Genomic DNA, 23,474 nt, shown 5'->3' on the forward strand with positions numbered 1-23,474 from the left:
TCCCTGTCTCTCCCCTTAAGAGGTAGTTCATGCCCATGAAGAAGATTGAAGATCAATTGAAGAACGTGTGTTCGGTATGGTATCAGCGGATCACTCCCGGATTGGTGGAGGGCTAGAGTTGGCTATTTGGAGGTGGGCTGAGCCTTGAATTAGGGATGATGTGCAGTCCCACATCAGATTTTAAAACCCGCAAAGAAGGAAAAAATCGGTAATTCTATTTTACAAAGAAAAATCGCTTGTTTTTAATATTTGATTGAGCCAATGTTTTTCTTATGGAGTGAAAATTGGTAGACATGCTGTTTACTATGTGTTCTATGCTTGCATGATGAAAAAATCAGAAACCATAAAGTCAAAATGCTGAAAATAATTTTTAGAAACCCGTAAAACACGGTTTTTATGAGAAAAAATGGGATTTTTGGTGTTTTCATGTGGGATAAACCAATACACATGGGATAAAATGCTAATAAAATCTATATTTCTGCAATTCTAAGTATCAAGAACCACAAATCTAAAAATATATCAAAATTTTATTCGAAAATAGAGAAAAATGGGAGAAAATAAGAGAAAAAATAGGAATATGCCTTAGAAAAATACGAAAAATTATAATAAGTGGTTGTGGATGTATGATAAGGCAAAGTATGAGATTTGGCCTCAATTTTCCCTATTTCTTTTGTTACAGTGTGTGATTTATTGCTCTTTATACACTAAATCATGACAAACAATATCTATATACATATACAATGAAGCAAGACTTAAATAATGAGGGGGAGTAGGATTTTGTGCAACAGTTTGAGGGATAAAATAATATAAATTCTAATTGGTTTGTTATATGCATAGCATTTAGGAAACGGACTATTTGAAAATAAGGAATCTAGTAGCTCAAGGTTTGCCTTGGTGCTAGATTCTTGCAACGAAGCATATACGTATTAGTTGGAATTCATGGAAAGACTATTTGCGTACTAGCACATAGACTGATTTCGAAACATAATTGTTTGTGCAGGATGAGACATCCATTATTGCATTGATCATACATGTGGTATCAACCCTTGGAAATGCATAGCAATTGTTTGAATTACAGTTGACCTATGTTTGAGAGGGTGAGATTCCCGTTGCTATAGGTTAGTTGCTCGTTTCTTGGGGAAAATTATCGGTGAGAAACATGGTATCTCCTGAATCTCGCTGAAAATTGAGGAGTTTTGTGTGAATGTATTTATATGTAAAAGCATCGCATCTAGGGGCCAATCCCTAAGATGTAGGAGAACTATAGTGGGGCCATGGCAATCAGCCGCCAATGGGGTGCCTCCTGTCTGTGATACGTGGCATTTATTGCCAATATGTGTGGGATACCCCTTTGAGGGGTTTTGGGGAAGGTGCAGTTGGACTCTTATCCAACTACAAACACAATATTAGAAGTATCTAGTGTGCATTTAGTTATTACACATGCTCCTGTCCCACGAGGCCGTGTGGTGGTGGAGGTGTTTGTTGTGTGCATGAGGTCCGTCGACTAGTGCCATAGCTAGTGCCGGCCCATTTTTGGTCCCATTACATTATCAACCTTTCACCCCCAACTGATTTCAAGGGTGTTTAGTGCTTCTTGGGACACACAGGGCATTATTGACGGTTCATGTTGAACTATGCATTGATTGTTAGACCTCTATACAAGCTATTGATCTTATTTGAATGGACTGAGGAATGCCAATGCGCATATGAGGAGCTAAAAAAGGCTTTGACCACATCATCGATTCTACGAGCCCCAGATTGGATACTCATGTTTCATGTGCACATCCACGCTTCGAAATTCGCCATAGGAGCTGTGTTGTGCCAACCTGGTGAACACAACTTGGATTACCCAGTGAGCTTTGCTAAGATTTTTTTAGAGCTAACATGACACTGTATTGGGCAGATGACATAGTTCAAGTGCTTGAACACAGGCTACCAGAACGATCGATAGAAAAATCCCAACTTAGGTGGCTCATCCTAAAAATCCAACCCTATCAGTTGATAGCCGGCCAACTTTGCAGGTTGAGGCAAGACGGGTTACTCTGCAGATGCGTGTGTGAGAATGAGATGTATGGCATGCTAACAGAGGCACACGGCAGAATCACATGAGTACATTTCAGCGGAGACGTGACAGCTCGCAAAGTGTCATAGTCCTAATTGTGGTGGCCTACCCTCTTCTAAGATGCGGCATCAATTTGTGAAGCATTGTGATGAGAGCCAAAGGACTAAAGTTCTGATTCGTAAGGATCACAAGGAGCTAACCCCAATTATTGCATGACAACCCTTCAAGAAATGGGGGATTGACTTCATCAGACACCCATTAGTCCTGCAACACAGTATTCACAAGCCAAATACATCATTGTGGCTATCAATTATTTGACAAAATGGGTGGAAGCACGAGCTATGAGAAAGAATGACACTCGAACTACTGCTAAGTTCCTATGGGAGCAAGTGATCTCACGATTCAGCTGTCCCATCAAACTAGTTAGCAACCAAGGCATACACTTCATCAACGAAGTGATAGCTCACCTCCTGTCCTCCTTTCTAATCATCCATTGGAAATCCTCCCCTTATTACCCCCAGGAAAATGACCAACAAGATAAATCCACAAATAAAATCTTAGTAAATATCCTGACCAAAGTCATCTCTGCTTCACGCAATGATTAGGATAACAAGCTAATGGCAACCTTGTGGGCCTACCGCATGGCTTACAAGACGGCTGTAGGATAGACCCCCTTTAGATTGACATATGGTATGGAGGTAGTCCTTCCCTTGGAATTCTTCGTATCAAGCCTCAAGATAACCCTTCAAGAAATATGGGATGGGAAGGAGGCATGTACATAACACTTGATTGAACTCGAATGCTTATTGAAAACTCAGCTTTTGGCCACCCATGCACTAATATGTGAGAAGGCAAGACGCAAATGTTGATTTTGACAAGCATGTCAAGTAGAACAACTTTGAACAGGGTGAATTAGTACTGTTATACTCAGTTAAGGGACACAAGCAAAAGTTAAAGTTTTGGGGGCTAGGACCTTTTAAGGTTCGAACCATAAGCCAAACTGGCAATGTAGAACTCAAAACCTAGAAAGAGAGGGCATAGGCTTATTCAATGGCAGTCGCATAAAAAAGTACTTTCCTCCCACGCACCCATTGCATGAGCCCCCAATGCTAGCACCCCTTGCCCACGTATGAGTAGCCACTATCAGTAAGGTGGATCGTGAGGATGAGGAAGCAGTACCACCAGCTTACCTATGCATGACGGTCACAACTAAACACATGACCATTGGACCCAAATTGGCAAACCATAGTTGTAGCCCACTAAGGCAAATCTCACCTCTTATGGAGGCCAACCCTACACACTTTTGGGAAAGTGCAAGGTTGTAGTTTCTATTGAGTCTAAAAGCGTGCTAATAATCTTCTATGTGTTGCCCAACACTAAGAATGCAAGCACAGAATCATTATTAGGATGAAATTTCAAGAAGCAAGCTCGCTGCAATGTCAACTATGAGTCGCAGCATATCCACCTAGCCATGGGCAATGTTCATGTTGTTACAGCTTTTAGCAAGGGTGGCGCGACTCTTTCCAAGTCCACAAAGACACTAGTAGAGAAGCCCACTATCAAGTCTAAGGAGGGGGGTCATGACTCGTCACCACCTACTACCAAGCCTCGATGCCACCAACCCACTAGAACCAACGCTGAAGCCCATGAACCCCAGTTCAAGTGGGTACCTAAACAAAGAGCGCCACCAGCAATAGAAATTCACAGCCTTGCAAGGCTAATGATCCAAGCCCAAAACCTAAGAATCCAAGAAAAAACTATAAACATCGACGTACAGTCAATGGGTCCCCAAGGCCTTATTGCAAGTGCAAGGGTACTATGCGGGCAACACCTGGATTTGGCTGCCTAAAGCCAAAACAACCAAGGACCCTACTCAAATGCCACCCTCAAGATGGACCACACAAAACATCATGTCAAATAATTTAGGATTTTTTGACAAAGAATGGTCAATAACCGAAGCTATATTCTTCTAATCTAAGTGCTTGATAGCTCCAAACAAAGCTAATAATAGGTAGATATAGATATTTACTAAGGTAATAAGTTTGTAAGAGGTTTATGGTTGCTTTAGATCAAAACAATGTACCCTGTCAACCTGTCCAAGCGCTGTCTACAGTGACCACCTGTCACTAAAATGGCCAAAAATTTTGAACCATTGGTCCAAATGAGGTGTTCCATAGCTAGAATTGAAGCTAAATTTGTCATCTGTGCATTGAGTATAAGAACTAATTGTTCAAAGTAAAATATCCCATTTATGTAATTGATTCTTTGTGACTGTCTAGGATGAAACAATGACCTGTAATAACCTATAGATTCACTGTTTGGACCCTGTTTTGATCCCTTTGGTCATAGATCATCAAGAAACACATATGGGCACTAAATTATAACCTGGAGGCTCAATTATCCACCTGGAATTAACTTAAAGTACCTATAGACTTGTATATCTGTTCAAAAATGTCACCAACTGCCATGTTTTACCCTATTTGGTACCATAATTCTTCAAGTCTTCATCCACTCTTTCCCAAGTGGTCTTCTGTGATTCACCACCTGTGGTGAGGGATAAACAGTAGGATAGGCACCTAAATGGGCTCTAAAACTCTGAAACGTGTGCAAAGTTCCTTTTGGTCTAGGTTGTGCACCCCTACGGAGCCATAAATAGTAAGGGAGGGTCACCTCACTATTGTCTTACTATCTCATCTGGCTTCGACCTTTTTCCTTGATCCGAATATACATGGCAGAGCTAGTGTTCTAACAATCAAGGCATGATATGCATGATTGAATCAAGATTTTGATATTTCATGATATGCGAGAATTGGAAGGTAGAATGTATGTAAATGAGGATAAGCAAGGTTTGCCTATAGTAATCAGTGACTCACTGATTTACTATGGTTACCTTTTACAAATTCCTTGGGTATTCTCAATATATTGAATCACAAAAGACCCCAAAGTTAGAGGTTAAGCAATTCTTTAGAACCATTGAAAGGAAATTGCATGGGTTTATGCTATGGATTGATCAATCAACAATGCAAGGAGTAAAGATTCCATCAATTTCAATGAGATGATTTATCAATCAATTCATGCTTGGTAATCATGATTCATTGCCACAATATTTGAGCATTATTGTTCAATCAATCAATGCTGAAATTGAAGCTCAATGAAAGAGTACTCTACTTAACCTCTCCTTCAACAATAGGAAATGCAACAACAATTGAATGAGGAGTTGGAGAGATGAAAGAAGAGTAGTAGGAATACCTCTTTCAATGATTGAAGAAGAAGACTTTGCTTGAGTCAAATCCTTAGTCACAAAGATTGATAGACCTTCTTCTTGAATCCAACAAGAGAAGAATAGAATCCATAATCCCACACATTAGCTCCAAATTTGATCCAAGAATAGAGTCTAAATCAAGTCTTTCTCCAACGATTAATAAATATGAAAATCCTTTGAATATGAAGCCTCTTTGATGAAGATTACAATGAAATTCTTCAATCCCTGTCATACTTGTAGTTCAAGAGAAGATTGGACTTCAATCTTGAATACATTGCTTGGATTCTTTAAAATCTTGAATGCTTGAAGTAGAAGAGAGATCCTTGGAGTGACTTAGAGTAAAAGCCCCATGAAATGGAAAAGAATAATCCAAGAATTGGATTCTTAAAGCTTGTTGCCATGTTTTGACTCCATAGCCAACTATTCTTGAAGCTTCAAGTCCAAGAATGGATCAATGGTGGTCCCTTAAGTGTTGAGGAAGCTCCAAGAAGCTTGATAGAGTAAAAGCCCTTTGATCTTTTGTAGAAATTTCAAAGAAAAACTCACTGTTATCATAAATATGCCATATCCAGGGTTTGAAAGATCAAGAATTATCAAGAGAGTGTGAAATAACTCTGTATGCTTGCTAAAAACCTTGAAGAATGATTGTCAAATCTTGTTAAGCCATAGCCAAAGCTTGTATTGACTGAACATTTTCGTGAAGGAGGGGGGATCTATTCAGCATAAACACATCCTCTTGTGCTAGAAAATGAAAGTGCTATAAGCCAAGCACTAAGCTACTCTGTAGAGAGCTTATACACTAAAGAATCCCGTCTTGTAGGTCATTTGAGCCATTGATGGGCCTGAGAGAAGCCAAGATCCACCATGAAAGCTCGAGGGAAGCTTGAGAGAAAGAAGAGAGAGAAATTGGTCCCAAAAAGTAATCAAGGTTTAACTCTTGTAATCCCAATTTAGACTCCATTTAAGGTCAAGAGCCTTCAAAATGGGCCTCCATTTGACCACAACTTGCTATTTCGGCCAAGAACCTCCATCTTCCTCAAGTTCTCCTTCAAGAAACCTCCAAAATTAATTCTGTGACTTGTTGCAAAGAACTCTGACTAGTTACAATTTGAACTGTACCAAACCATGTGACTGAATCTTAGTACTCCAGTTACCTACTACTTGTCCTTGGACTAAATTCTCCATGAAAATGACTCTTCCCATGGATCAAAGTCCATGCTCTGATACCACTTCAATGGAAATTACACAAGACTAACAAGAAATGATGACAAGAAATGCTGGAAACCATAGCTTTCCATTTCTTATTCAAGATGTCTTACAACCAAGAATTACAGGAGATGTTGAAGCCATGGTAGCTTGAGAATCAATTGATGATGGTGCTGCAAGGAACTCACCCCTTACAATGGTGGGGAAGGAATTACCTTCAAGCTCCAAGAAGTGGAGATGTGAAAAATGATTACAAGATGATTTACATTGGCACCCTCTTGCCTTTTATACTTTGGTCCAAGATAGGCTAATTTCCTAATTAAAGCAACATGAAAATTTCTTTATTACAAATCTACTAGGTGGTTGATGCCATATGATGGAGGTTTTCTAGATCATTTCTCCTTTGCAACTTGATAGTAAAGAGTAGTGCATGGGGATTGATTAATCAAATGTATGGTACTAGTAACTGCCTCAGTGAAAAAGGATTGTAGTAAACTTGCCTAGCTAAGTATTCTATGAGCTCGCTCCTGAATCATCCTATTCATGTGCTCAGCCATGCCATTTTGGGGTGGGGTGTATGGGGCAGCCAATTGATGCTTAATACCCCTCTCATCATAAAATTACTCAAAGGCTTTAGATACATACTCTCTCCCATTGTTAGATAGTAGACATTTCAACCTATACTTAGACTGGTTCCCAACAAAAGCAAGCCAATGCTAAAAAGTTCTAATTTTTACTTCATGAGGTATACCCAAATCTTACACAAGTAATCATAAATGAAAGTAACAAAATACTATGCACCACCTAATGACTTGCAAGGCATAGGTCCACAAACGTCAGAATGAACAAGAAACAAAGACTCATCCATGTGTGTAATGCCAAACTTTTTATGCGAATTACAAGTTTGCTTGCCATAAAGACAATGATCACAAGAATCAAAACACTTATAATTAAGGGACGAAAGATACTACAAATAGGTAAGCATTTTCATTCCCTTTAATGACATGTACCCAAGGCAGTGATGCCATAAGAATACATGTGGTATTATAGCCATTGCCAAAACATAGTCAATAGACCCACATACAAGTAAGGGATAAAGAGTGCCCAACTTGGCACCTCATAATAGGATAAGATTTCCACAAGTGAGTTTCCATGAGGAATCCCCAAAAGATACAAAACAACTTGCATGATCCAACTATCCAACCGAAAGCAAGATTTTGGTTAAATCCAAAACATGGCATACATCATGCAAAGTAAACATACTACCTAAAGAAAACTGTAGTTGGACATCTCCAATATCAACAATATCCAAGGCAAGGTCATTACCCAATCTGACAGATCCTATCATGCTATGATAGGAGTGGAACCACTCTCGATGAGGGGTGACATGAAATGAAGCCCCTAAATCAAGTAGCCAACACCGAGCATAGGTAGACGAGGCATCAGTCAACTATGAAACATCAAGAGCAGAATATGCAAGTATGTCGTCATCATCAGAATCAGTTTGCATGACATTAATCTCTTCAATCTTGAAACTGGACTTGCTAGGGACAATGCTAAGATCATCATTCTTTTCTTACATTTTATCCTTTCTCTTTTCTTTGTGCTTGTCATCACACATTTTATGGAATTTTGGCTGAATATGACCTTGCTTCTCACAATAGTGACAAGTCAATGAGGACTTATGGCCATGGGACTTATTGTTGTCTACATGACTGAGAATGAGACTTCTGAGAGTATCACCCATGACAGTCATTACTGCTTCTACCATTATTGCCTATGATGGTCAAAGTATGAGAGGTATGAGAAGCATCAATATTCTTTCTGTTAACCTCTTCATTAAAGAGAGCACCCTCTACATACTGCAATTTTATCCCATTAGTAGGCATATTTTCACACATAGTAGTATGTAATGTGTCTGATGACTCAGTCAATGTAACCAACAAGAACAAGGGAGGAAGATTGTTCTTAAATTCAAGTTTTCACGAAGAAAAGTGGCTAAAAATACAATGAAAATCATTTAATGGGAAGATATGGAAGTTCCCTCCTTCATACAAAGGTCCATGAGTTGCTTCAGCTAATTCATGTGAGCCTCAAACATGAGCTTAAACCTTGCTTTCCAAATGAATTGATGCACAAACAACCTAAGGATTTAAAAGCTAAGTTTATTAAACCTTCCATTTGGCATGAATGGACGAATGCAAATCTTCAAAATTTTCTGATCATTACCCTAAATAGCAAGCCTTCTATTGACTTCTTGCCATGCCTACATTGATATACAACCATTCCAACACAAATGCCTTAGTGATTCTTTGTCTCCACACTTGCAACTAATACTTTGAAAATCCCTTCATTACAACTTCTCATCAATCATGATAGCATCAATCTTGACCTTCCAAAAAGGAGCACACAATCCTTAAGTGACAAAGCAAGCCTAAGAAAATTGCTAATCTATTTCCATCTAATGGCAAACCTAGTCTCTTTTGACTTATTTAACTTCAACTCCCCTTGAGTTTTTGAGTGCTTTCATTATCTCACACACAAATATTTCATCATTCTCCTTCCATTAAAATTTGAAAAAGGAAATATCTCCTTACCCATAGCCATGAAAGTAACTATCTTGTATTCTATACATTTATTGGCTACAACTTTATTACTAGTGATAGTTCTACCCATAGGTAAGTGAAGAGTCACCAAGTGTGTCCTACCCTTTATGTGCCCTAAGTGTGTGTGGGAAGGTGCAAAGAGGGGCTAGGGGGTTAGAGATAGAGCCGACTAACAAATTGTTGCAAATATGTTGGTGAAGGCTCTTTATGAAGCCAATTGCAACTCCTCTCAAGGAAGTTTATTGTCATGAGATTTAAGCCAATGTATGTCTTGCTTGAAGGGGTTGGGGTATTTTACATTGATAGTTTTGCATTTCTTTGAGGATTGTTGAGGCTACAAAGTGGTCTCAAGTGATGTCTTTGCATATTGAGATCTTTAAAGGATTCTTCTATTGTAATTGTCTTCTCCAAGCTTGATCTCTCATCATTTTCCACTTATTCTGTACTAGATTCACTTGATGAAGTTTTGAGAGTAGAATGCACTTGGTTCTAGTTCAAAAAATTGAAAAAAATTACTACAATTCAACCTTCTTTCCACTTTACATTTTATTGTATCTTGTACCTCCCCCTATATGATACTTGTTGTAATTCTTCTTAGCATTGCAAGGGTGAGACTTGTGGTATGCATGGGTTTTTTTCTTGTTTGTAAATTACCTATACACAATGAAAGGTTTGTTTATTTATATACAAGTAAAGGATGTTAGCCTATAAGATATTGTCTCTCTACCTTGGAACAAGCCATTGATAAAATTGGATTGTATTGGAAAGATGCATAGGTGTCAAAAAGATGTGGTGTCATGGCCAGAAAAACACACACACACACACACTCACTCACTCTCTCTCTCTCTCTCTCTCTCTCTCTCTCTCTCTCTCTCTCTCTCTCTCTCTCTCTCTCTCTCTCTCTCTCTCTCTCTCTCTCTCTCTCTCTCCATGATGAATATGCAATAAAAAGAGTACTCGCATGTGCATAAGTCTCTTCATCCTTCTATTTCTTAATCTCTCTTTTCCTCTCTCTCTCTCTCTCTCTTTTATTATTAAGAAATTTTTAAAAAATGCCCCAAACTAGTTTGCATGTGCATACTTGGCTTGGTGAAACTTTAAATTCCAACTCTAGGTCTACTTATTCATTCACATGGATAGATAGGAAATCATCCCATTCATAATCTTCCCAACTTTTCTAGACTAAAGTCTTGGCGTTTTGTATATTCAACTCTCCTACCATTAGGTTAGGGTATGTTGCTAGTAATCAAGGCAAGATTAGAGCCTTCTTTATCTATATTATATTGTAGATTAACCATTACCAAATATTGAGATACATTGGTTTAAGCTACTTGGATAATCCTTATCGTAAGCTCATACGCATTATTGTGGGCTTTAACATGGCTACTACTTTTAAAAAAAACTTACATTTATTTTTGTAAGGCACATTAGATCCATCATTGACATCATACCACTAAGCTTGGTAAGATCTCTATAAAAAAAGAGGGTTATATTTCATGGTATTGTTTGATTTTCCTAGTTTGGACTCATTTGATTCACTATTTTAAATTATGGTCATACAAATCCATTTCTACATATGCTTCTCAATTTTCCTAGTTTGAACTTGTTAGATTAATTGTTATAAATTATGGTGTTTGAAGGCTTTGGATAAGGACTTTCACCTAGATTGCAAACTTGTAATTGCCTTAATCAAACCTTCTCTTATGACTCAACACAAGTTCCTTGGTAAGTATAAATCGACTATCTTAGGCTATGCATGATTAGATGTGGACACTCTCCTAATTGTACCAATTTTCTCTTCAAAATGATTATTAGAAAACATTTTAAAATCTTTTACTGGCTCTATAAAGGTCTCATTAATTTGCATTATTTCTCCCATTTTCAACTTGACATTCGAATGTGAAGGAAATATCTCGATAACTTCATTTGTTTTCATTTCCATGCAAGATAGGGGAGAGGAGGGATGGTGCCACAGAGAGAGAGAGAGAGAGAGAGAGAGAGAGAGAGAGAGGTAGAAGGAGAATGAGAAGGAGAAAGAGAAGGCAAGCGTGGAACAACAATGATATTGTAGTGATGGTCATGGTGGTTGTGAAGGGTGGAACAAGTGGACTATGTGAAGCAAAAATAGGGGATTTCCAAAACAAGCTCGCTCCTCACACACAATCCTTATAGAAGTGTACATGCACATGTATATATGAGTGAAGATAATGAAGAATAAGGGTAGATCGAGTACCTACCCAAAATATTTTCGTTTCCTCTCTCTCACATCTCTCATTCCATTGACTCTACATCCCATTACTAGTTCCCCTCAACTAGTGATGGAACCTAAAATGGGCCGGCACTGGCTCATGCACTAGCCAGACCTCTATCATGCGCTCAACAACCCCACGGCCTCGCGGCCAGGAGCGTGGATGACACATACATCATCTTCCTAAATATCTTGCGTTTGTATCACATCTCGTAGTCCAACTCTAACCCAATTAACACTCCTCAGAGGGAGTCCCTAGCACATTTCATATAGCACGAAACACAAACATAGGAGGTCCTCCCACGACTGACTGCCGCTACCTCACCGTGACTCTCCTACACCTTGGGGATTGGCCCCTCGATGCGTCGCTAAACATATACAACACATACGAACACAAACTTCTCTCTTTTATGATTCGTATATTTCCAGGAGATATACCATGCTTCCTCACTTTACTTTCCCCCTTAGACCCAACGCCTAGCCTACAGCTTAGAACAACCTTACTCACTCAACATTGGTCACGATTCTCTAGAAAGCAATTGCCATGCATCCAGGAGTTCCTGATACCTTTTATCATTTCTTTATGATTTATGAAAATTATGAATGTCCATGTGCTCAAACAATTAAGAAAATTAGCATTGGTGCACATGTGGAAAACATTTCTTTCAATGATTTTTGACTATTGCTTGTATGCGGCGTTGCATGAACCTAGCACCGAGAAACCCTCGTGCTACTAGGTTCTCAATTTAAATTAACGATCTATCTAAATGGTATGAATAAAAAAACCAGCAAGATTTTCATCATTTCATTTAACATTTAAACACCTTTTATATACTCTACCCCCCTCACCTGTTTAGGTTGTGCATGGTGCATAGGTTTAGGGTTCATTTCCATGTTTTTATTGTATAAAAAGCCATAAAAACTCACTAGAATATAAAGGTAGGGCTGAACTGAGGCTAAACCTCATACTTCAGATCCCTCATACATCCACAACCATGAATCTTATTTTTCCTTAATTTTCGGCACTCAAAATCCATTTTTCTCCTATTTTTTCTCATTTTTCCTATTTTTCTTGTTATTTTTTGCAATATTAAATGACTGAAAATTCAAAATGAGTTGTGGGCTGTGGCCCTTAGGTTCATTTGCAGCCAAAACACAAATTTAGTTGGTGTGTCTTACTATATTTTCCATTTATATCTCAAAAACACCCAATTTTCCTATATTTCACGTGTTTTACGGGTTTTACACTATTAATTTCATCCACAACACTGATGATTTTCTGATTTTCTGAGCATAAACAGTTGGAAGACATTGCAAACAACATTATAATGCATAATCATCCCATGGGAACAAATATTCATGAAGCAAATTGCATAAAATATCAATTTCCTTTGTAAAAATGAGATTACCGTTCTTTGCAGGTTGCGGGTTTTTATTTGACGTGCCTCATGACTGATTTCCAGCCACCATTAATGCTCATGACAGTCCACAATCAGCAATCTTCATTCCTCTTGAACCATGGAGCAATCCGGTCTCGATTGGACAAGCATCCGTCATCCATTCTTCTTCTTTTTCTTCACCACATGAATCTGCCCTTAGGGGAGAGAGAGGGAGGAGAGAGAAAGACTAAATTTCCATCTCTTCATTCCCACTGCCATTTCACGGGCGAAGATGGGCGATAAGACCAGCCAAGAGAGGGAAGATCAGCCCCATGATCGGTTGTATGGGTTGCTTTCAGCCCTGCATACTCCATCTCCATCATGAGAGGACGCAAAAAACGGCCGCCATGTTGCTCCACGTTTTTTCTTCATCTCTCATTCTCTCTCCACGTTTTTTGCTTCATAAGGTGCATAAAATTTTAGAGAGGGGGTGCAAACTCAAAAGGCATGCCCAATTTTGCCCTCCCAAGTGTCCACCTTTTCATATCTTGACCATTTTGTGGCCATTTTCCCGTCCTGGCTCCGATTCGAGCTCTGAAAAAACCTCGGCGTCCGGTTTGACATCCCGCATTGGTCGGTAACTCCTGACAACCTGCACGGCAGTCTGAAAAATTATCAAAAATCAACAAGTGTCGCTCGGGCGCCTTGAAAGCACTTTGACACTTAAAATCGTCCTAGGTCGAGCCGCCGCCTTCGACGTTAAATATTTTTCCCTTGATATTCATAATTTTTAGCTATTTTTAAGAACTTCTCGGCACCACAATTCGGCTGTCATTGGCGACCACGGGATAGGGCGACTCAGCCCGTCGAATCCCACAATAGATCTGCACAAAACAACCAAAGGAAGCATCAAGCTGATACAAAATAGATACATACTAAACACAGCATAATGCTCACCCTACCCCCTGACAAAACCAAGGCATGATATCCACAAGGAGTAGGCCTAGCATAATCTGATAAAAGTCCGAAGCTAGTCACTAACTGACTGCTCTAACACGGCCAGACTAAAAAGAACTATCAAAGAGGTTGCCCTAAGTGGTGGTCTGAACTACCTACCTAACTAAGGACAACACAACTAGGAGTTGCTACTAGGCAAGGACTCCTGTAGCCTGATCCAGAAGTATTTTCTTGTAGCACATTTCTTCTTTCAAGTTTTTATTTTATTGACATACTCGGGCAAGTAAAAAGGAGGGAGCTGAGCGTAGTGACCCAAGGAGAACAGGGCATCGGCCTCAGGTCCTGTCTCAGTACCCAAGAACCTACCAAGCCCTCGCAAGGCGACACTTAATCCTTTTCTGATGCTCACTTTTATTTTCGCTCCAACTTTCCTTAATTTCTTCTTTTCCAGCAAGATGCCACCCCTAGGAAGACAAGGCATCGGCCTCGGGTCTGACTCATCCCCAAGAACCTACCAGGCCTTCGCAAGGCAATGATCAATTGTGTATACATTTTCATTTCTTTCATTTTCTATTTTTATAGGGGTTAGAACCCCTTTTTACACACCTTTGTATTTATATTTATTATCTTGTCAAATATTCAGGGTTTCTTTTTCTTTATCATCTTTTTTTTCCTTTGACAGGCTTCTCTAACTCCCTCACAACTAACAAGAACTCCTAAAACGGCTACCTAGCAAGCTAGCAGAACAGGGCCACTAGGACTTCCGTCTAAAACAGGTCTTTTGATGCTTGGTGGAGTATGACCATCAACGCGCAAAGTTGGAGCCCCGAGAGGAACACCAAGGAAAAGGGAATTCTCTTGCAAGAAAATCTATCTTGTAACATCAACAAGCTTGTTTTTCATGTTTCATATGGTCACAATGAAGAAAAGAACACCAGACACAACAAATCTTCATGCAGCATCATGTAAATCTCCCACGGTTTTTAATAGAATCAACCATATTCTTCAACATCTTCACAAAATCCATCAATAGACCAAAGAAAACAAAGAAGTACACCATCTTTGAATGGAAATACATCACATAGTATTCATCTTCAATATCTTCATAGTCTTCTCTCTCAATCTCTCATATACAATCACTCTGTTTTAGTAGAATTGGCTATCTCTGACTCTCTCACACACACTCCATCAATAATACATCATATCCTTACTACAATCTCTCAAAAATTACTCCCAATAATCACTCTTAGGTCGTGGATACCCCTCCCAAGAGGTATGTCTGATATGAAAGGTCACCAGAGCCACTACAGTGTCTCTTCATAGCTCACTACTGTCACTTCACTCTAGTCTTCTCTTGAGTCTTCAGCAGCTACTTCTTCCACTTCCTTCAGCTCTTTTGCACTTGTATTCACCTCTTTCCAAGGCTAGAAAACTTTCCCAAAAAATTACACATACATTCCACAGAACACTTACAGAACAGTCTACAGAACAGTACCAGAACAGTTACAGTACAGAACAGAACAGAAACAGAACAGAAGCAGAAGCTCTACAGAAGACCTACAGAAGGTTACAGAAGGTCATCAGAACTACATAACTCACTCTCAAACCATTCAAAACTCTCACAAACCATTCACTAAGCTTTCACAATATCTCATTCTTCATCAATCAATACTCCTTCCCTCTTTACAGAAGACAATCAGATCAAAAACAGACCAAAACAGAGCAAAACAGAAGGTATACAGAACCAATCAGAACCTATCAGAACATCACAGAACCACCAACAAACATCATAATCTTCCAAAACACAATCAATATCATCCAAAACACTCTCAAACCACTTCCTAATCAATCAATCATCCCTTAAAATCAACCATTCAGCTCTCAAAAACAACAAAAATCAGCCAAAAAACAAGTCATTTCAACACTCAACATATCCCCACACTTAATAAGGAAGCGTCCTCGCGACCCAGGAAAAAGGGAATACAAGTTCATTTAAAAGCTTCACTTTGATCTTCAATATCTTTTCACAAAGAATCCATCCACCACGACCCCAACTTATAACCTGTTTCTGATATAAAAATACAAAGAAAGGAAAACTCTTTCACACATTAACACCTCTTATCAAACTAAAAATCATCACAAATTTGTAAAGGATATAAGAGTTTGCTTCTTCATCATCATCTTCATCTGCTTCACCTCTCCAACCACGACCCCATCTCGACAAATCTCCAAAACATAGCTCGTACACAAGATCCAATACGTTCGTTTGACATACATGAACTCACAACACTAATACGAATACACAACACAACCATCTGAATGACTTCTTCAAAAAGAAGAGTTTGGCATTAAAAAGCTTGCACCATACATTGGAAAGGCATCAATGAAGATGATCCCTCTTAAAAGATTGATGTTGTCTGAATCGATCCATAGATAAGGATTCATCTACAAAGTTTTTAGGAGGATTTTGGAAAAATTGGAGACAACACATCCTTTCCAATAGGACCAAGTATCTGCTAGGCAAACAGAGGGCATGAAAATACAATATCTCCAGCTGTTGAGAATCAATGCTAACATTGACATTCATGCACAACTTTGGGATAGGCTTTGAATCAGTATGAGAATGCCTATGCATATACGCCAGGTACCAAGCAAAGTGAGCAGTTAATCTCACTGAGGGATCTGCAGACTGTGAATATTGTTGGGCAAAATGAACATAGTTTTGATAAGCTTGACTTGAAACTGTCCATTCCCCTGGAATTACTGGCCAATTAATCTGCGGTCCTGTAAGGCAATCATCCGAACTCCATCCCCTTCTTCTGGAAATCTGATTATCAAAACCAGCACAGTCACTAACCAACTGAGGTGGTTGAGATATGGAAGTGTTAGGAGAGGGTAATGGAATAAGAGAAAGTGGATGTAGGAAAGGATAGGAAAAATCATAAAAGGAAGAAAAGGTTAAAGAAGGAGTGGCAGAAATTTGTAAGGAATCACTAAGGAAAGGTGTTAATTGATAAATAGGAAATGTAGAGGGTACATTTATGAGGGGTGAAGGACAGGGTGGAGAAGGGGAAAATACCCTATCCTCAATAAAGGAACAGTAAGTGAAAATAGGAATTTGAGGGAAAGATGAAGGTTGGAAAAGAAGTGGTAAAATTACTGGGGAACTAGATTGACAAAGGGAAAAATATATAGCATAACGGTGAGCCAATTGTTGGTAATAAAGGAGGGTAGGAACAGAAGGTCCCAAAAGAGATCGTCTCTGATAGGCATCAAAGAAAGTAGCATCAAATGGATTATGTTTGGAAAGATAAGTTAAGAGATCCATCCTCAGTTGGTAAGTACTATGTACAAAGGTAGGAGCTGTGTTTTGTCTTTGATTTAGGACCACTGACTCAATCATGGGATGCCACGAATTATCCTGACAATCAGCCACTTTGGAGGAATAACTCTGAAACATTTCAGCTATGCGCAACTCCAAATGATTGACATAGAGAACAGCCTGTAAGACCACATCCCCCACATACCATGCCATATCTACTTCATCTGGAATTAACAAATCTCCTCGGAGATACATGTATGACATCAGCATGGTGTCTGGCGTGACAGAATCTTCAAAGAGCATTCTAACTACCTCTGTCAACAACTCAGCAGACCAAGCCCCACTCCAGCCATCCTCTGGAAAAGGTAAATCCATCGTGGAAAGCTTCATATAGAAGACCAGCTTCTGTAAATGGTAGTGGACAAAGAAAGAATGGTCTGGTAAGACATAGTCCTGAAATTGCTCAAAGGTAGACCATAACAAGTCCATTCTGGACTGCAATCTTTCCACTTTGTCTTGGAATAGAGGGCACAAAGTAGCCTGTCTCTGTAGGGCAGCCAAGTCCTGCTGTGAAAGAGAAGGAATTAATGGAACAGGAGGGCTTGGAGGAACAGAGCGGGACTTCGCAAGCTGATCTTGCAACTGCTGGATTTGGAAGGCTTGGTTGGCCACTGTGTCATTAGCCATCTGTAAAGCTGAAAGCTTGTCATCTAAAAGAACTTGGAATTCTTTCGCTTCGGTGGACATCCGCTCCTTCTCTGCTGAAAGGCTAGTAACCTGTGACTGAGCCTCGAATAACTGGGTTTTCAATGAAGAAATCTCATCACTTTGGGTGGCAACCAGTTGGGTTTGCTGTTCCATTTGCTTGAATAGATCTGCTAGGGTATCCTTAGTAGATGCTAATTCAGATGTTGCCTTATGCAACTGGTCTTTGGACTGCATGAGCTCCTCATAGAAAGATGCGTACAGCTGTTGAACACAGGCTGTCACTGACAACTCAATGGAACTTTGAATATCTTTGCAGAGGAAAGGAATGGCATCTCCTGAAACGAGACTGTTCAGGGAAGGAACGGAGATATCCAAGGATCCTTCTCTATGTGCCCTGAATAGGTTATTGCAAGTGAGAAACCCAGGGAGGTCACTGCCAGAAGTAGCAGGGATAGGCACTGAGGGAAGTACAGCAGGGGCTTTGTCCGCTACCCTCTTCAAGCGTTTGCGCTGTATGACCAGGGGAGGCGGAGAATCATCATCCTCAATGTCAATAGGTGCTGACTCTTCGGAAGGTGGAGGAGGTGGTACTGGATCTGATGGAGGAGGTGGAGGCACAGTCTTCTGTAAACCTGAATAGGTCAAGAAGGCTGACAAATAGGATCCGTAGGTAACATTGGTAACATTACCCCTCGTGACTTTAACAAAATGCTGATCCATCTTAGTAAGGAGGTATGTGCTCCAATCAATGGAAACTCCTTTTAGCACCATCCTGGAAGCTGTGAAAAGCTCTTTGGACAAATAATGGGATGGCGTTTTGGCAGGCATAAACCTGTCCTGAAGGAACTGGCACATCGTCTTCCAGACGGGATCAGTAATCATAGAAAACGAAACTCCTGAAGAGTTTATCACTTTCTTAACATCAAGGACTTCCCTTGTCTGCTTCTGCAACAGTTTGAGAATCTCTTCATTAGAGAAGAGCTGTCGAGTGGTCACGAAAGGTTCTCCTTTGAAGGGTAAAGACAGAGCCTTCCCTAAGCCTCGAGACGTCAATGTCATAGACATGCCTTGGACTACTCCTGTCTTCTTGCTGTAAGAGGCCAGGAACTCATCACATACGGACGGATCCTCTGGAAGTAATGGAAAAGGAGTGGCCACAAAAGCAGCAAGTCCTGCCTTCGTGAGGGGCTCAAAAGTAAGTAGGGACGAGTAATCCCTACTAACTAGTGGGACGTACTGGATAGGGGGAGGAGCATGAGAAGGCGCCATTCAGATGGTTACACACACACCACAAACACAGACAATCAAGGTGAATGCCTGCAAAGCAACAGACAAAAACCAAGGATAAGAGGATTACCAAATAAAACGTGACCCGACCTACTAACCCCAGGCAAACCACATCCTAGAAAAAAATTTGACATGACCTCGAGACAAATGCGACCGAAAGCTTCATGCGATGCATCAAACAAACACCCTGAACCCCGTATCAGGCAATAAAAGAAAAAAAACTACATACCGTACCCGTAACCGTAACAAAGACATGAAACCAAAACCATACCATATCAATACAATATCTGTGATAGAACCAAGACTGGACCATGGAAAATAACATTAATGACTACGTATACCCATCCCACGAAACGTTTCATTAAAAAGGGAATTAAGTGCAGTGAGGGGGAATTTAATTTAATGAAGGGTTCATTTGAATCAATTATTAAAAATGGGTGAATTTTTATTAGGTGATAAACCTTAATAAGAAAACGGCGGTTCCTTATTATAAATTTAATTACCAATTATTAGGTTAAACGGTGCAGTTATACGAGTCCCGGACTTCGATTCCCGACTGGGTCTCTAAATGCAATTCATTGATTATAATTAAGGTGATGTGGAGCGCTTTTTTTGCCAGCGCGTGCTCATGTGACGGCTGGTTCTTTTTAATTAAAAATTTAAAGTGCCTCTTTAGCGCACGTAGCGCGTGCTAAGTGAACGGCTGGTTTATTTTAATTAAAAAAGGATGTGTGTTTAGCGCGAATGCGCGTGGAAACGGTGGGTGGATTAAAGGGTGTATTTTAACAATTAATTCGTGATTAAGGGGGAAAAGAAATAAATAAATAACAGAAAATAAATACCTGGCAGGGTGTGTATGAAATGCAGGAATGCGCACGAAAGAGTCCCAGGAAAGGAAAAGCAAAAAGCACTGATGAAACAACAAATAACACCTTAGCAGATGTGTTAATTGGATTGATGTTGGGTTTTTATTTTTATATATATATATATATTTTTTAAAAGTTAGTTAAGTTAATTGTTAGTTGTGATTTTGTAATGGTTGAATAAATGAAAAATGAGGAAGGGAGGTGAGGGAAATTTTTTAGAAGGTTTTTAGAAATTTTTATAATTTTTTATAATTTTTAAAATGATTTTTCTATATTTTTTTGGCAATTTATGGGTAATTTAGGAAAGATGGATTTTTCTAAAATTATAGGAAAGGCAATTCCTAGCAGACAAAGGTCCAAAAATTAACAAAAGACAGAAGGAATTTTTTAGAATTTTTTTTGAAATTTTTCAATGGAAAAATGAAGGTTGTGATTAAGTAAGTCACATTGATCACATAAATCACATAAGTCACATTAGTCACAAGTCACGTAAGTCACTTAAGTAAAGCTAATCAGTTAAGTCTACACTACCTAAGTCAGTTAGGTTAGTGTTTACCTAAGTCAGTTAGGTTAGTTAACTTAAGTCTAGTTAAGTTAAGTCTAGTTAAGTTAGTGATTAACTTAGGTTAGTTAATTAATGGTTAACTTAGGTTAGCTTCTAACCTAAGGAGGTGGGGTAGGAGGTGGAGGCTGGAGGTGGGGGAAGAGGAGCCGGCGGCGGCGGCGGTGCAGACGGCAGCGGCGCAGAGGGGAGGAAGGAGAAGGGGAGGAAAAGGGAGGAGGGGAGGGAGGAAGAAGGAGGAAGAGGGAAAGGAGGAGCAATGGCGGGCAGGGAGGGAGAAGGAGGAGAGAGAAGGGAGAGGAGAGAGAAGAAAGAAGAAGGGAGAGGGAAGAAGAAGGAGGAAGAGATGGCGGGCAGGAGAGAAGAAGGAGAGAGAAGGGAGAGGAGAGAGAAGAAAGAAGAAGGGAGAGGGAAGAAGAAGGAGGAAGAGATGGCGGGCAGGAGAGAAGAAGGAGAGAGAAGGGAGAGGAGAGAGAGATGGTGGAAATGGAGGGAGAAGGAAGAGGGAGGAGAGGGTACGCGCAGAGAGGAAGAGAGAGAGAAGAAGAAAGAGAGAGAAGAGGGGAAAGGAAGTGGGGGAAGACGGTTGGCGGGAGGGGGTGTCGTTTGTTTTTTTTTTTTTTTTTTCTTTTTTTTTTCTTCTTTTCTTTTCTCTTTTTTTTTTGTTTCAAAAAGAGGTGGGCAGGCAGGTTGGGGTGGGCAGGGGCTAGGGAGGATGGGCGGGGTCAAGAAAAGGCGGATCCCCGTCCCGCGCACGTGCGCGGGGCGGGGTAAAAAAAATTTGCCGTGACGGGATTGAAACGATGCGGGGATGACGGTACGGGGTACGCGGACACGACCGGGGCGCGTGGAGACGCGTTAAATCGAAAACGGGCGCGTTCACGCGCAAAACGAGCGCGAGAAAAAACACAAAAATACAGAAAAATTAATAACCCCCAATCCGGATGTCAAAACGAAATACCGTAAAAACGAAAAGTGGGCAGGACGACAGGGGGGAAACAAGGAAAATACGGGACGGGGGTTCCGGGAGGGGTAAAGGACGTTCACGTGCAAAAAACACAAAAAACGAACCAAAAACGCAATTGAAAAATTAATATCGAAAGATCCGTGCATCGGAATGAGGTGCAGCAAAAAGGAAAACTAGGCAAAAAGATGTGCCCGACAATCCTATCACATCAAAACAGAATTCCGACTGAGGTAAGACGCATTCACATGGGAAAAACCCAAAAACAAACCCGAAAATGGGATCGAAAATTAATATCGGACGAACCGTTTACCGGAATGACATGCAGTAAGAAGGAAAAATGTCCGCAGAAAGGAATGGCACAGGGTTATCACGTTAAACTGTAGTTCCAGCGGAAATAGGAGGGGTTCACATGTGAAAAACGCCAAAAAGACTCCCAAAAACTCAGTTAAAAATTAATAAGTAAAAATCCAGAAGTCGAAAAAGGGTGGAGGAAAAAGGAAAAAGGTAGGGGAAGGCACAGGGGACATGGCTGTCAAATCAAATTGGAATTCCGATGCAAATAGGGCAGGTTCACATGGAAAAATGTCAAAAATACGCATGAAAAAGTTGCGAAAAGCCGGAAAATTAATAACGGACAAACCATGTATCGGAATGAGACAGAATAAAAAGGAAAAATGTCAGGGGAAAAACGTTGGTCAGGGCTATGACGTCAGATCATGGTTTCGAAGCAAGAAAAGCGCGTTCACATGGAAAACCGTCTAAATTGCGTAAAATGCTTCAAAAATTAATAACTCAAAAACCGTGCACCGGAACAGGGGTAGGTAAAAAGGAAAAATGGTCCGTTCAAAGAGAGGAACAGGGCTATAAGGTTGGATTTGGATTTAAGTGAACGTAGGGTGCATTCACATGGAAAAACCTCAAAATCAGGGAATGAAGGAAAACTGCAAGGGAACAGCCCCAAGGGTGGGTGGAAAATAACCGGGTGGGTGGGAAGGGACCCCAGGAGGGTAAAAGCAAGGCAAGGCATACATGCATGAGCAAGATAAGGCATATGCAGATGAGTATGCAATGTAGACGCGCAGGGACGCGTCCCCACACTTAAGACCTTAACGGATAGGGTTAACCGAGCATTAGGGACCCAGGACCATGCCACAGACCATCCACTAACTTCCCCACACTTAAAACATGAACATCACTAAGAAACAGAAGTTGTAGGGTTAGAAATACTTGGCCCGTTTCGTCAAGAATCAAGGTTGAGTGTCAACGGCACGTCCAGTGTGGTTGTCGGCGCTGGAGGGACCAAGGCATCTTCTTGACACACGTTCGTCATGGCAGGGACCACGCGGCAGCACCCAGGGAGGTAGCTAATGGAAGGAATCGCAAGAAATCCGTCGATGATGAGGGATATTGCACTCAACTCATAGTCACTCAATTTGAAAGGAAAGAACAGTCACTCGCCCCATGACTAATATCACTTGAGGAATGATTAAAACCCATATCTCATACCCGGTTGAGGAATCAACAAAGGGGGAAATGGTGCAGAAGGAGTATGCCAGGGTGCACGATTGACGGTGCATTAGTGCGTCCAACCCGTCTGGCATAGGTGTAAGGAGAAAGGCAAGGGAGCCTTAGGGTGCAGTGTACAGAACAGGGTGATGTGTCTTGTGATGACGGTAAAAACCCATCCCGTGGGTGCACAGGGAAACAGAAACATACCTGACTCCAAGTGTCGTAACGTCCCTCAATCTCACCTCTCGGTATTTGATTGAAGAAACTCCAGTCACACTCAACCCACCCTCTGTCTCACTCTCTGTTGATAAATACAGGAGGGCAGCCTTTTCCTAAAACCCATTAATGTAATCCTCACAATCACTTGTGCAAAGATTGTATGCCTTGTGCGCATTTGATGGTGCAACTGTGCATCCCGCCCTGTGCCGGCATACGGTGCAAGAAGGAAGGCCAGGGAGCCTTATGGTGCAGTGCACAGAAACAAATTGTGCTTTGTGCATTGAGAGGCCCATCCCGTGCGTGCAACACTCCAT

Source organism: Lygodium microphyllum, chromosome 11, assembly GCF_053477565.2.
Source record: "Lygodium microphyllum isolate KBCC chromosome 11, Lygodium_microphyllum_v1.1.10, whole genome shotgun sequence".
Taxonomy (NCBI): domain Eukaryota; kingdom Viridiplantae; phylum Streptophyta; class Polypodiopsida; order Schizaeales; family Lygodiaceae; genus Lygodium; species Lygodium microphyllum.